The following is a 12,119-nucleotide window of genomic DNA, read 5'->3' as shown; positions in this document are numbered from 1 at the left end:
CAAATTTTGAAGGTAGTTGGAGCTCATTTGCCGAAGTTACGGAGATTCAAAGCTTGAAAAGTAACGAAAGATGTGTGTTTGTGCACATAAATTACTCGTTTCTAGAAAACTCACCAAGATACATTGAAGCCTTATTTGTCATGTTAAAGAGCTCGTCGAGGTGATTCTGTGGTCAAATTTTGAACGTAGTTGGAGCTCATTTGCCGAAGTTACGGAGATTCAAAGCTTGAAAAGTAACGAAAGATGTGTGTTTGTGCACATAAATTACTCGTTTCTAGAAAACTCACCAAGATACATTGAAGCCTTATTTGTCATGTTAAAGAGCTCGTCGAGGTGATTCTGTGGTCAAATTTTGAACGTAGTTGGAGCTCATTTGCCGAAGTTACGGAGATTCAAAGCTTGAAAAGTAACAAAAGATGTGTGTTTGTGCACATAAATTACTCGTTTCTAGAAAACTAACCAAGATACATTGAAGCCTTATTTGTCATGTTAAAGAGCTCGTCGAGGTGATTCTGTGGTCAAATTTTGAACGTAGTTGGAGCTCATTTGCCGAAGTTACGGAGATTCAAAGTTTGAAAAGTAACGAAAGATGTGTGTTTGAGCACATAAATTACTCGTTTCCTAGAAAACTCACCAAGATACAATGAAGCCTTATTTGTCATGTTAAAGAGCTCGTCGAGGTGATTCTGTGGTCAAATTTTGAAGGTAGTTGGAGCTCATTTGCCGAAGTTACGGAGATTCAAAGCTTGAAAAGTAACGAAAGATGTGTGTTTGTGCACATAAATTACTCGTTTCTAGAAAACTCACCAAGATACATTGAAGCCTTATTTGTCATGTTAAAGTGCTCGTCGAGGTGATTCTGTGGTCAAATTTTGAACGTAGTTGGAGCTCATTTGCCGAAGTTACGGAGTTTCAAAGCTTGAAAAGTCACGAAAGATGTGTGTTTGTGCACATAAATTACTCGTTTACTAGAAAACTCACCAAGATACAATGAAGCCTTCTTAGTTGTGTTAAAAAGAGTTCGTCGATGTGATTCTGTGGTAAAATTTTGAAGCTATTTGGAACTCATTTGCCGAAGTTACGGAGGTTCAAAACTTGAAAAGTCACGAAAGATCTGTGTTTGTGCACTTAAATTGCTCGTTTTCTAGAAAACTCACCAAGATACAATGAAGCCTTCTTAGCTTTGTTAAAAAGAGTTCGTCGATGTGATTCTGTGGCAAAATTTTTAAGCTATTTGGAGCTCATTTGCCGAAGTTACGGAGTTTCAAAGCTTGAAAAGTCACGAAAGATGTGTGTTTGAGCACATAAATTACTCGTTTTCTAGAAAACTCACCAAGATACATTGAAGCCTTATTTGTCATGTTAAAGAGCTCGTCGAGGTGATTCTGTGGTCAAATTTTGAAGGTAGTTGGAGCTCATTTGCCGAAGTTACGGAGTTTCAAAGCTTGAAAAGTCACGAAAGATGTGTGTTTGAGCACATAAATTACTCGTTTTCTAGAAAACTCACCAAGATACAATGAAGCCTTCTTAGTTGTGTTAAAAAGAGTTCGTCGATGTGATTCTGTGGCAAAATTTTTAAGCTATTTGGAGCTCATTTGCCGAAGTTACGGAGTTTCAAAGCTTGAAAAGTCACGAAAGATGTGTGTTTGTGCACATAAATTACTCGTTTACTAGAAAACTCACCAAGATACAATGAAGCCTTCTTAGTTGTGTTAAAAAGAGTTCGTCGATGTGATTCTGTGGTAAAATTTTGAAGCTATTTGGAACTCATTTGCCGAAGTTACGGAGGTTCAAAACTTGAAAAGTCACGAAAGATCTGTGTTTGTGCACTTAAATTGCTCGTTTTCTAGAAAACTCACCAAGATACAATGAAGCCTTCTTAGCTTTGTTAAAAAGAGTTCGTCGATGTGATTCTGTGGCAAAATTTTTAAGCTATTTGGAGCTCATTTGCCGAAGTTACCGAGTTTCAAAGCTTGAAAAGTCACGAAAGATGTGTGTTTGAGCACATAAATTACTCGTTTTCTAGAAAACTCACCAAGATACATTGAAGCCTTATTTGTCATGTTAAAGAGCTCGTCGAGGTGATTCTGTGGTCAAATTTTGAAGGTAGTTGGAGCTCATTTGCCGAAGTTACGGAGTTTCAAAGCTTGAAAAGTCACGAAAGATGTGTGTTTGAGCACATAAATTACTCGTTTTCTAGAAAACTCACCAAGATACAATGAAGCCTTCTTAGTTGTGTTAAAAAGAGTTCGTCGATGTGATTCTGTGGCAAAATTTTTAAGCTATTTGGAGCTCATTTGCCGAAGTTACGGAGTTTCAAAGCTTGAAAAGTAACGAAAGATGTGTGTTTGAGCACATAAATTACTCGTTTCTAGAAAACTCACCAAGATACATTGAAGCCTTATTTGTCATGTTAAAAGCTCGTCGAGGTGATTCTGTGGTCAAATTTTGAACGTAGTTGGAGCTCATTTGCCGAAGTTACGGAGATTCAAAGCTTGAAAAGTAACGAAAGATGTGTGTTTGTGCACATAAATTACTCGTTTCTAGAAAACTCACCAAGATACATTGAAGCCTTATTTGTCATGTTAAAGAGCTCGTCGAGGTGATTCTGTGGTCAAATTTTGAACGTAGTTGGAGCTCATTTGCCGAAGTTACGGAGGTTCAAAGCTTGAAAAGTCACGAAAGATGTGTGTTTGTGCACATAAATTACTCGTTTTCTAGAAAACTCACCAAGATACATTGAAGCCTTATTTGTCATGTTAAAGAGCTCGTCGAGTTGATTCTGTGGTCAAATTTTGAAGGAAGTTGGAGCTCATTTGCCGAAGTTACGGAGATTCAAAGCTTGAAAAGTAACGAAAGATGTGTGTTTGTGCACATAACTTACTCGTTTCTAGAAAACTCACCAAGATACATTGAAGCCTTATTTGTCATGTTAAAGAGCTCGTCGAGGTGATTCTGTGGTCAAATTTTGAACGTAGTTGGAGCTCATTTGCCGAAGTTACGGAGATTCAAAGCTTGAAAAGTAACGAAAGATGTGTGTTTGTGCACATAAATTACTCGTTTCTAGAAAACTCACCAAGATACATTGAAGCCTTATTTGTCATGTTAAAGAGCTCGTCGAGGTGATTCTGTGGTCAAATTTTGAACGTAGTTGGAGCTCATTTGCCGAAGTTACGGAGATTCAAAGCTTGAAAAGTAACGAAAGATGTGTGTTTGAGCACATAAATTACTCGTTTCCTAGAAAACTCACCAAGATACAATGAAGCCTTATTTGTCATGTTAAAGAGCTCGTCGAGGTGATTCTGTGGTCAAGTTTTGAAGGTAGTTGGAGCTCATTTGCCGAAGTTACGGAGATTCAAAGCTTGAAAAGTAACGAAAGATGTGTGTTTGAGCACATAAATTACTCGTTTCCTAGAAAACTCACCAAGATACAATGAAGCCTTCTTAGCTTTGTTAAAAAGAGTTCGTCGATGTGATTCTGTGGCAAAATTTTTAAGCTATTTGGAGCTCATTTGCCGAAGTTACGGAGTTTCAAAGCTTGAAAAGTCACGAAAGATGTGTGTTTGTGCACATAAATTACTCGTTTACTAGAAAACTCACCAAGATACAATGAAGCCTTCTTAGTTGTGTTAAAAAGAGTTCGTCGATGTGATTCTGTGGTAAAATTTTGAAGCTATTTGGAACTCATTTGCCGAAGTTACGGAGGTTCAAAACTTGAAAAGTCACGAAAGATCTGTGTTTGTGCACTTAAATTGCTCGTTTTCTAGAAAACTCACCAAGATACAATGAAGCCTTCTTAGCTTTGTTAAAAAGAGTTCGTCGATGTGATTCTGTGGCAAAATTTTTAAGCTATTTGGAGCTCATTTGCCGAAGTTACCGAGTTTCAAAGCTTGAAAAGTCACGAAAGATGTGTGTTTGAGCACATAAATTACTCGTTTTCTAGAAAACTCACCAAGATACATTGAAGCCTTATTTGTCATGTTAAAGAGCTCGTCGAGGTGATTCTGTGGTCAAATTTTGAAGGTAGTTGGAGCTCATTTGCCGAAGTTACGGAGTTTCAAAGCTTGAAAAGTCACGAAAGATGTGTGTTTGAGCACATAAATTACTCGTTTTCTAGAAAACTCACCAAGATACAATGAAGCCTTCTTAGTTGTGTTAAAAAGAGTTCGTCGATGTGATTCTGTGGCAAAATTTTTAAGCTATTTGGAGCTCATTTGCCGAAGTTACGGAGTTTCAAAGCTTGAAAAGTCACGAAAGATGTGTGTTTGAGCACATAAATTACTCGTTTTCTAGAAAACTCACCAAGATACATTGAAGCCTTATTTGTCATGTTAAAGAGCTCGTCGAGTTGATTCTGTGGTCAAATTTTGAAGGAAGTTGGAGCTCATTTGCCGAAGTTACGGAGGTTCAAAGCTTGAAAAGTCGCGAAAGATGTGTGTTTGAGCACATAAATTACTCGTTTCCTAGAAAACTCACCAAGATACAATGAAGCCTTACTAGTCGTGTTAAAGTGCTCGTCGAGGTGATTCTGTGGTCAAATTTTGAACGTAGTTGGAGCTCATTTGCCGAAGTTACGGAGGTTCAAAGCTTGAAAAGTCACGAAAGATGTGTGTTTGTGCACATAAATTACTCGTTTTCTAGAAAACTCACCAAGATACAATGAAGCCTTATTTGTCATGTTAAAGAGCTCGTCGAGGTGATTCTGTGGTCAAATTTTGAAGGTAGTTGTAGCTCATTTGCCGAAGTTACGGAGGTTCAAAGCTTGAAAAGTCACGAAAGATGTGTGTTTGTGCACATAAATTACTCGTTTTCTAGAAAACTCGCCAAGATACAATGAAGCCTTATAAGTTATGTTAAAGTGCTCGTCGAGGTGAGTCTGTGGTAAAATTTGAAGGTAGTTGGAGCTCATTTGCCGAAGTTACGGAGGTTCAAAGCTTGAAAAGTCACGAAAGATGTGTGTTTGTGCACATAAATTACTCGTTTTCTAGAAAACTCACCAAGATACATTGAAGCCTTATTTGTCATGTTAAAGAGCTCGTCGAGTTGATTCTGTGGTCAAATTTTGAAGGAAGTTGGAGCTCATTTGCCGAAGTTACGCAGATTCAAAGCTTGAAAAGTAACGAAAGATGTGTGTTTGTGCACATAAATTACTCGTTTTCTAGAAAACTCACCAAGATACAATGAAGCCTTATTTGTCATGTTAAAGAGCTCGTCGAGGTGATTCTGATGTCAAATTTTGAAGGTAGTTGGAGCTCATTTGCCGAAGTTACGGAGATTCAAAGCTTGAAAAGTAACGAAAGATGTGTGTTTGTGCACATAAATTACTCGTTTCTAGAAAACTCACCAAGATACATTGAAGCCTTATTTGTCATGTTAAAGAGCTCGTCGAGGTGATTCTGTGGTCAAATTTTGAACGTAGTTGGAGCTCATTTGCCGAAGTTACGGAGATTCAAAGCTTGAAAAGTAACGAAAGATGTGTGTTTGTGCACATAAATTACTCGTTTCTAGAAAACTCACCAAGATACATTGAAGCCTTATTTGTCATGTTAAAGAGCTCGTCGAGGTGATTCTGTGGTCAAATTTTGAACGTAGTTGGAGCTCATTTGCCGAAGTTACGGAGATTCAAAGCTTGAAAAGTAACAAAAGATGTGTGTTTGTGCACATAAATTACTCGTTTCTAGAAAACTAACCAAGATACATTGAAGCCTTATTTGTCATGTTAAAGAGCTCGTCGAGGTGATTCTGTGGTCAAATTTTGAACGTAGTTGGAGCTCATTTGCCGAAGTTACGGAGATTCAAAGTTTGAAAAGTAACGAAAGATGTGTGTTTGAGCACATAAATTACTCGTTTCCTAGAAAACTCACCAAGATACAATGAAGCCTTATTTGTCATGTTAAAGAGCTCGTCGAGGTGATTCTGTGGTCAAATTTTGAAGGTAGTTGGAGCTCATTTGCCGAAGTTACGGAGATTCAAAGCTTGAAAAGTAACGAAAGATGTGTGTTTGTGCACATAAATTACTCGTTTCTAGAAAACTCACCAAGATACATTGAAGCCTTATTTGTCATGTTAAAGTGCTCGTCGAGGTGATTCTGTGGTCAAATTTTGAACGTAGTTGGAGCTCATTTGCCGAAGTTACGGAGTTTCAAAGCTTGAAAAGTCACGAAAGATGTGTGTTTGTGCACATAAATTACTCGTTTACTAGAAAACTCACCAAGATACAATGAAGCCTTCTTAGTTGTGTTAAAAAGAGTTCGTCGATGTGATTCTGTGGTAAAATTTTGAAGCTATTTGGAACTCATTTGCCGAAGTTACGGAGGTTCAAAACTTGAAAAGTCACGAAAGATCTGTGTTTGTGCACTTAAATTGCTCGTTTTCTAGAAAACTCACCAAGATACAATGAAGCCTTCTTAGCTTTGTTTAAAAGAGTTCGTCGATGTGATTCTGTGGCAAAATTTTTAAGCTATTTGGAGCTCATTTGCCGAAGTTACGGAGTTTCAAAGCTTGAAAAGTCACGAAAGATGTGTGTTTGAGCACATAAATTACTCGTTTTCTAGAAAACTCACCAAGATACATTGAAGCCTTATTTGTCATGTTAAAGAGCTCGTCGAGGTGATTCTGTGGTCAAATTTTGAAGGTAGTTGGAGCTCATTTGCCGAAGTTACGGAGTTTCAAAGCTTGAAAAGTCACGAAAGATGTGTGTTTGTGCACATAAATTACTCGTTTACTAGAAAACTCACCAAGATACAATGAAGCCTTCTTAGTTGTGTTAAAAAGAGTTCGTCGATGTGATTCTGTGGTAAAATTTTGAAGCTATTTGGAACTCATTTGCCGAAGTTACGGAGGTTCAAAACTTGAAAAGTCACGAAAGATCTGTGTTTGTGCACTTAAATTGCTCGTTTTCTAGAAAACTCACCAAGATACAATGAAGCCTTCTTAGCTTTGTTAAAAAGAGTTCGTCGATGTGATTCTGTGGCAAAATTTTTAAGCTATTTGGAGCTCATTTGCCGAAGTTACCGAGTTTCAAAGCTTGAAAAGTCACGAAAGATGTGTGTTTGAGCACATAAATTACTCGTTTTCTAGAAAACTCACCAAGATACATTGAAGCCTTATTTGTCATGTTAAAGAGCTCGTCGAGGTGATTCTGTGGTCAAATTTTGAAGGTAGTTGGAGCTCATTTGCCGAAGTTACGGAGTTTCAAAGCTTGAAAAGTCACGAAAGATGTGTGTTTGAGCACATAAATTACTCGTTTTCTAGAAAACTCACCAAGATACAATGAAGCCTTCTTAGTTGTGTTAAAAAGAGTTCGTCGATGTGATTCTGTGGCAAAATTTTTAAGCTATTTGGAGCTCATTTGCCGAAGTTACGGAGTTTCAAAGCTTGAAAAGTCACGAAAGATGTGTGTTTGAGCACATAAATTACTCGTTTTCTAGAAAACTCACCAAGATACATTGAAGCCTTATTTGTCATGTTAAAGAGCTCGTCGAGTTGATTCTGTGGTCAAATTTTGAAGGAAGTTGGAGCTCATTTGCCGAAGTTACGGAGGTTCAAAGCTTGAAAAGTCGCGAAAGATGTGTGTTTGAGCACATAAATTACTCGTTTCCTAGAAAACTCACCAAGATACAATGAAGCCTTACTAGTCGTGTTAAAGTGCTCGTCGAGGTGATTCTGTGGTCAAATTTTGAACGTAGTTGGAGCTCATTTGCCGAAGTTACGGAGGTTCAAAGCTTGAAAAGTCACGAAAGATGTGTGTTTGTGCACATAAATTACTCGTTTTCTAGAAAACTCGCCAAGATACAATGAAGCCTTATAAGTTATGTTAAAGTGCTCGTCGAGGTGAGTCTGTGGTAAAATTTGAAGGTAGTTGGAGCTCATTTGCCGAAGTTACGGAGGTTCAAAGCTTGAAAAGTCACGAAAGATGTGTGTTTGTGCACATAAATTACTCGTTTTCTAGAAAACTCACCAAGATACATTGAAGCCTTATTTGTCATGTTAAAGAGCTCGTCGAGTTGATTCTGTGGTCAAATTTTGAAGGAAGTTGGAGCTCATTTGCCGAAGTTACGCAGATTCAAAGCTTGAAAAGTAACGAAAGATGTGTGTTTGTGCACATAAATTACTCGTTTTCTAGAAAACTCACCAAGATACAATGAAGCCTTATTTGTCATGTTAAAGAGCTCGTCGAGGTGATTCTGATGTCAAATTTTGAAGGTAGTTGGAGCTCATTTGCCGAAGTTACGGAGATTCAAAGCTTGAAAAGTAACGAAAGATGTGTGTTTGTGCACATAAATTACTCGTTTCTAGAAAACTCACCAAGATACATTGAAGCCTTATTTGTCATGTTAAAGAGCTCGTCGAGGTGATTCTGTGGTCAAATTTTGAACGTAGTTGGAGCTCATTTGCCGAAGTTACGGAGATTCAAAGCTTGAAAAGTAACGAAAGATGTGTGTTTGTGCACATAAATTACTCGTTTCTAGAAAACTCACCAAGATACATTGAAGCCTTATTTGTTATGTTAAAGAGCTCGTCGAGGTGATTCTGTGGTCAAATTTTGAACGTAGTTGGAGCTCATTTGCCGAAGTTACGGAGATTCAAAGCTTGAAAAGTAACAAAAGATGTGTGTTTGTGCACATAAATTACTCGTTTCTAGAAAACTAACCAAGATACATTGAAGCCTTATTTGTCATGTTAAAGAGCTCGTCGAGGTGATTCTGTGGTCAAATTTTGAACGTAGTTGGAGCTCATTTGCCGAAGTTACGGAGATTCAAAGTTTGAAAAGTAACGAAAGATGTGTGTTTGAGCACATAAATTACTCGTTTCCTAGAAAACTCACCAAGATACAATGAAGCCTTATTTGTCATGTTAAAGAGCTCGTCGAGGTGATTCTGTGGTCAAATTTTGAAGGTAGTTGGAGCTCATTTGCCGAAGTTACGGAGATTCAAAGCTTGAAAAGTAACGAAAGATGTGTGTTTGTGCACATAAATTACTCGTTTCTAGAAAACTCACCAAGATACATTGAAGCCTTATTTGTCATGTTAAAGTGCTCGTCGAGGTGATTCTGTGGTCAAATTTTGAACGTAGTTGGAGCTCATTTGCCGAAGTTACGGAGTTTCAAAGCTTGAAAAGTCACGAAAGATGTGTGTTTGTGCACATAAATTACTCGTTTACTAGAAAACTCACCAAGATACAATGAAGCCTTCTTAGTTGTGTTAAAAAGAGTTCGTCGATGTGATTCTGTGGTAAAATTTTGAAGCTATTTGGAACTCATTTGCCGAAGTTACGGAGGTTCAAAACTTGAAAAGTCACGAAAGATCTGTGTTTGTGCACTTAAATTGCTCGTTTTCTAGAAAACTCACCAAGATACAATGAAGCCTTCTTAGCTTTGTTTAAAAGAGTTCGTTGATGTGATTCTGTGGCAAAATTTTTAAGCTATTTGGAGCTCATTTGCCGAAGTTACGGAGTTTCAAAGCTTGAAAAGTCACGAAAGATGTGTGTTTGAGCACATAAATTACTCGTTTTCTAGAAAACTCACCAAGATACATTGAAGCCTTATTTGTCATGTTAAAGAGCTCGTCGAGGTGATTCTGTGGTCAAATTTTGAAGGTAGTTGGAGCTCATTTGCCGAAGTTACGGAGTTTCAAAGCTTGAAAAGTCACGAAAGATGTGTGTTTGAGCACATAAATTACTCGTTTACTAGAAAACTCACCAAGATACAATGAAGCCTTCTTAGTTGTGTTAAAAAGAGTTCGTCGATGTGATTCTGTGGCAAAATTTTTAAGCTATTTGGAGCTCATTTGCCGAAGTTACGGAGTTTCAAAGCTTGAAAAGTCACGAAAGATGTGTGTTTGTGCACATAAATTACTCGTTTACTAGAAAACTCACCAAGATACAATGAAGCCTTCTTAGTTGTGTTAAAAAGAGTTCGTCGATGTGATTCTGTGGTAAAATTTTGAAGCTATTTGGAACTCATTTGCCGAAGTTACGGAGGTTCAAAACTTGAAAAGTCACGAAAGATCTGTGTTTGTGCACTTAAATTGCTCGTTTTCTAGAAAACTCACCAAGATACAATGAAGCCTTCTTAGCTTTGTTAAAAAGAGTTCGTCGATGTGATTCTGTGGCAAAATTTTTAAGCTATTTGGAGCTCATTTGCCGAAGTTACCGAGTTTCAAAGCTTGAAAAGTCACGAAAGATGTGTGTTTGAGCACATAAATTACTCGTTTTCTAGAAAACTCACCAAGATACATTGAAGCCTTATTTGTCATGTTAAAGAGCTCGTCGAGGTGATTCTGTGGTCAAATTTTGAAGGTAGTTGGAGCTCATTTGCCGAAGTTACGGAGTTTCAAAGCTTGAAAAGTCACGAAAGATGTGTGTTTGAGCACATAAATTACTCGTTTTCTAGAAAACTCACCAAGATACAATGAAGCCTTCTTAGTTGTGTTAAAAAGAGTTCGTCGATGTGATTCTGTGGCAAAATTTTTAAGCTATTTGGAGCTCATTTGCCGAAGTTACGGAGTTTCAAAGCTTGAAAAGTAACGAAAGATGTGTGTTTGAGCACATAAATTACTCGTTTCTAGAAAACTCACCAAGATACATTGAAGCCTTATTTGTCATGTTAAAAGCTCGTCGAGGTGATTCTGTGGTCAAATTTTGAACGTAGTTGGAGCTCATTTGCCGAAGTTACGGAGATTCAAAGCTTGAAAAGTAACGAAAGATGTGTGTTTGTGCACATAAATTACTCGTTTCTAGAAAACTCACCAAGATACATTGAAGCCTTATTTGTCATGTTAAAGAGCTCGTCGAGGTGATTCTGTGGTCAAATTTTGAACGTAGTTGGAGCTCATTTGCCGAAGTTACGGAGTTTCAAAGCTTGAAAAGTAACGAAAGATGTGTGTTTGTGCACATAAATTACTCGTTTCTAGAAAACTCACCAAGATACATTGAAGCCTTATTTGTCATGTTAAAGAGCTCGTCGAGGTGATTCTGTGGTCAAATTTTGAACGTAGTTGGAGCTCATTTGCCGAAGTTACGGAGATTCAAAGCTTGAAAAGTAACAAAAGATGTGTGTTTGTGCACATAAATTACTCGTTTCTAGAAAACTAACCAAGATACATTGAAGCCTTATTTGTCATGTTAAAGAGCTCGTCGAGGTGATTCTGTGGTCAAATTTTGAACGTAGTTGGAGCTCATTTGCCGAAGTTACGGAGGTTCAAAGCTTGAAAAGTCACGAAAGATGTGTGTTTGTGCACATAAATTACTCGTTTTCTAGAAAACTCACCAAGATACATTGATGCCTTATTTGTCATGTTAAAGAGCTCGTCGAGTTGATTCTGTGGTCAAATTTTGAAGGAAGTTGGAGCTCATTTGCCGAAGTTACGGAGATTCAAAGCTTGAAAAGTAACGAAAGATGTGTGTTTGTGCACATAAATTACTCGTTTCTAGAAAACTCACCAAGATACATTGAAGCCTTCTTAGCTTTGTTAAAAAGAGTTCGTCGATGTGATTCTGTGGCAAAATTTTTAAGCTATTTGGAGCTCATTTGCCGAAGTTACGGAGTTTCAAAGCTTGAAAAGTCACGAAAGATGTGTGTTTGTGCACATAAATTACTCGTTTACTAGAAAACTCACCAAGATACAATGAAGCCTTCTTAGTTGTGTTAAAAAGAGTTCGTCGATGTGATTCTGTGGTAAAATTTTGAAGCTATTTGGAACTCATTTGCCGAAGTTACGGAGGTTCAAAACTTGAAAAGTCACGAAAGATCTGTGTTTGTGCACTTAAATTGCTCGTTTTCTAGAAAACTCACCAAGATACAATGAAGCCTTCTTAGCTTTGTTAAAAAGAGTTCGTCGATGTGATTCTGTGGCAAAATTTTTAAGCTATTTGGAGCTCATTTGCCGAAGTTACCGAGTTTCAAAGCTTGAAAAGTCACGAAAGATGTGTGTTTGAGCACATAAATTACTCGTTTTCTAGAAAACTCACCAAGATACATTGAAGCCTTATTTGTCATGTTAAAGAGCTCGTCGAGGTGATTCTGTGGTCAAATTTTGAAGGTAGTTGGAGCTCATTTGCCGAAGTTACGGAGTTTCAAAGCTTGAAAAGTCACGAAAGATGTGTGTTTGAGCACATAA

The sequence above is a fragment of the Euwallacea fornicatus genome, unplaced genomic scaffold (genome assembly GCF_040115645.1).
Source record: "Euwallacea fornicatus isolate EFF26 unplaced genomic scaffold, ASM4011564v1 scaffold_89, whole genome shotgun sequence".
In the NCBI taxonomy this organism is placed as follows: Eukaryota; Metazoa; Arthropoda; class Insecta; order Coleoptera; family Curculionidae; genus Euwallacea; species Euwallacea fornicatus.
Note: the sequence above shows the minus strand (reverse complement) of the source record.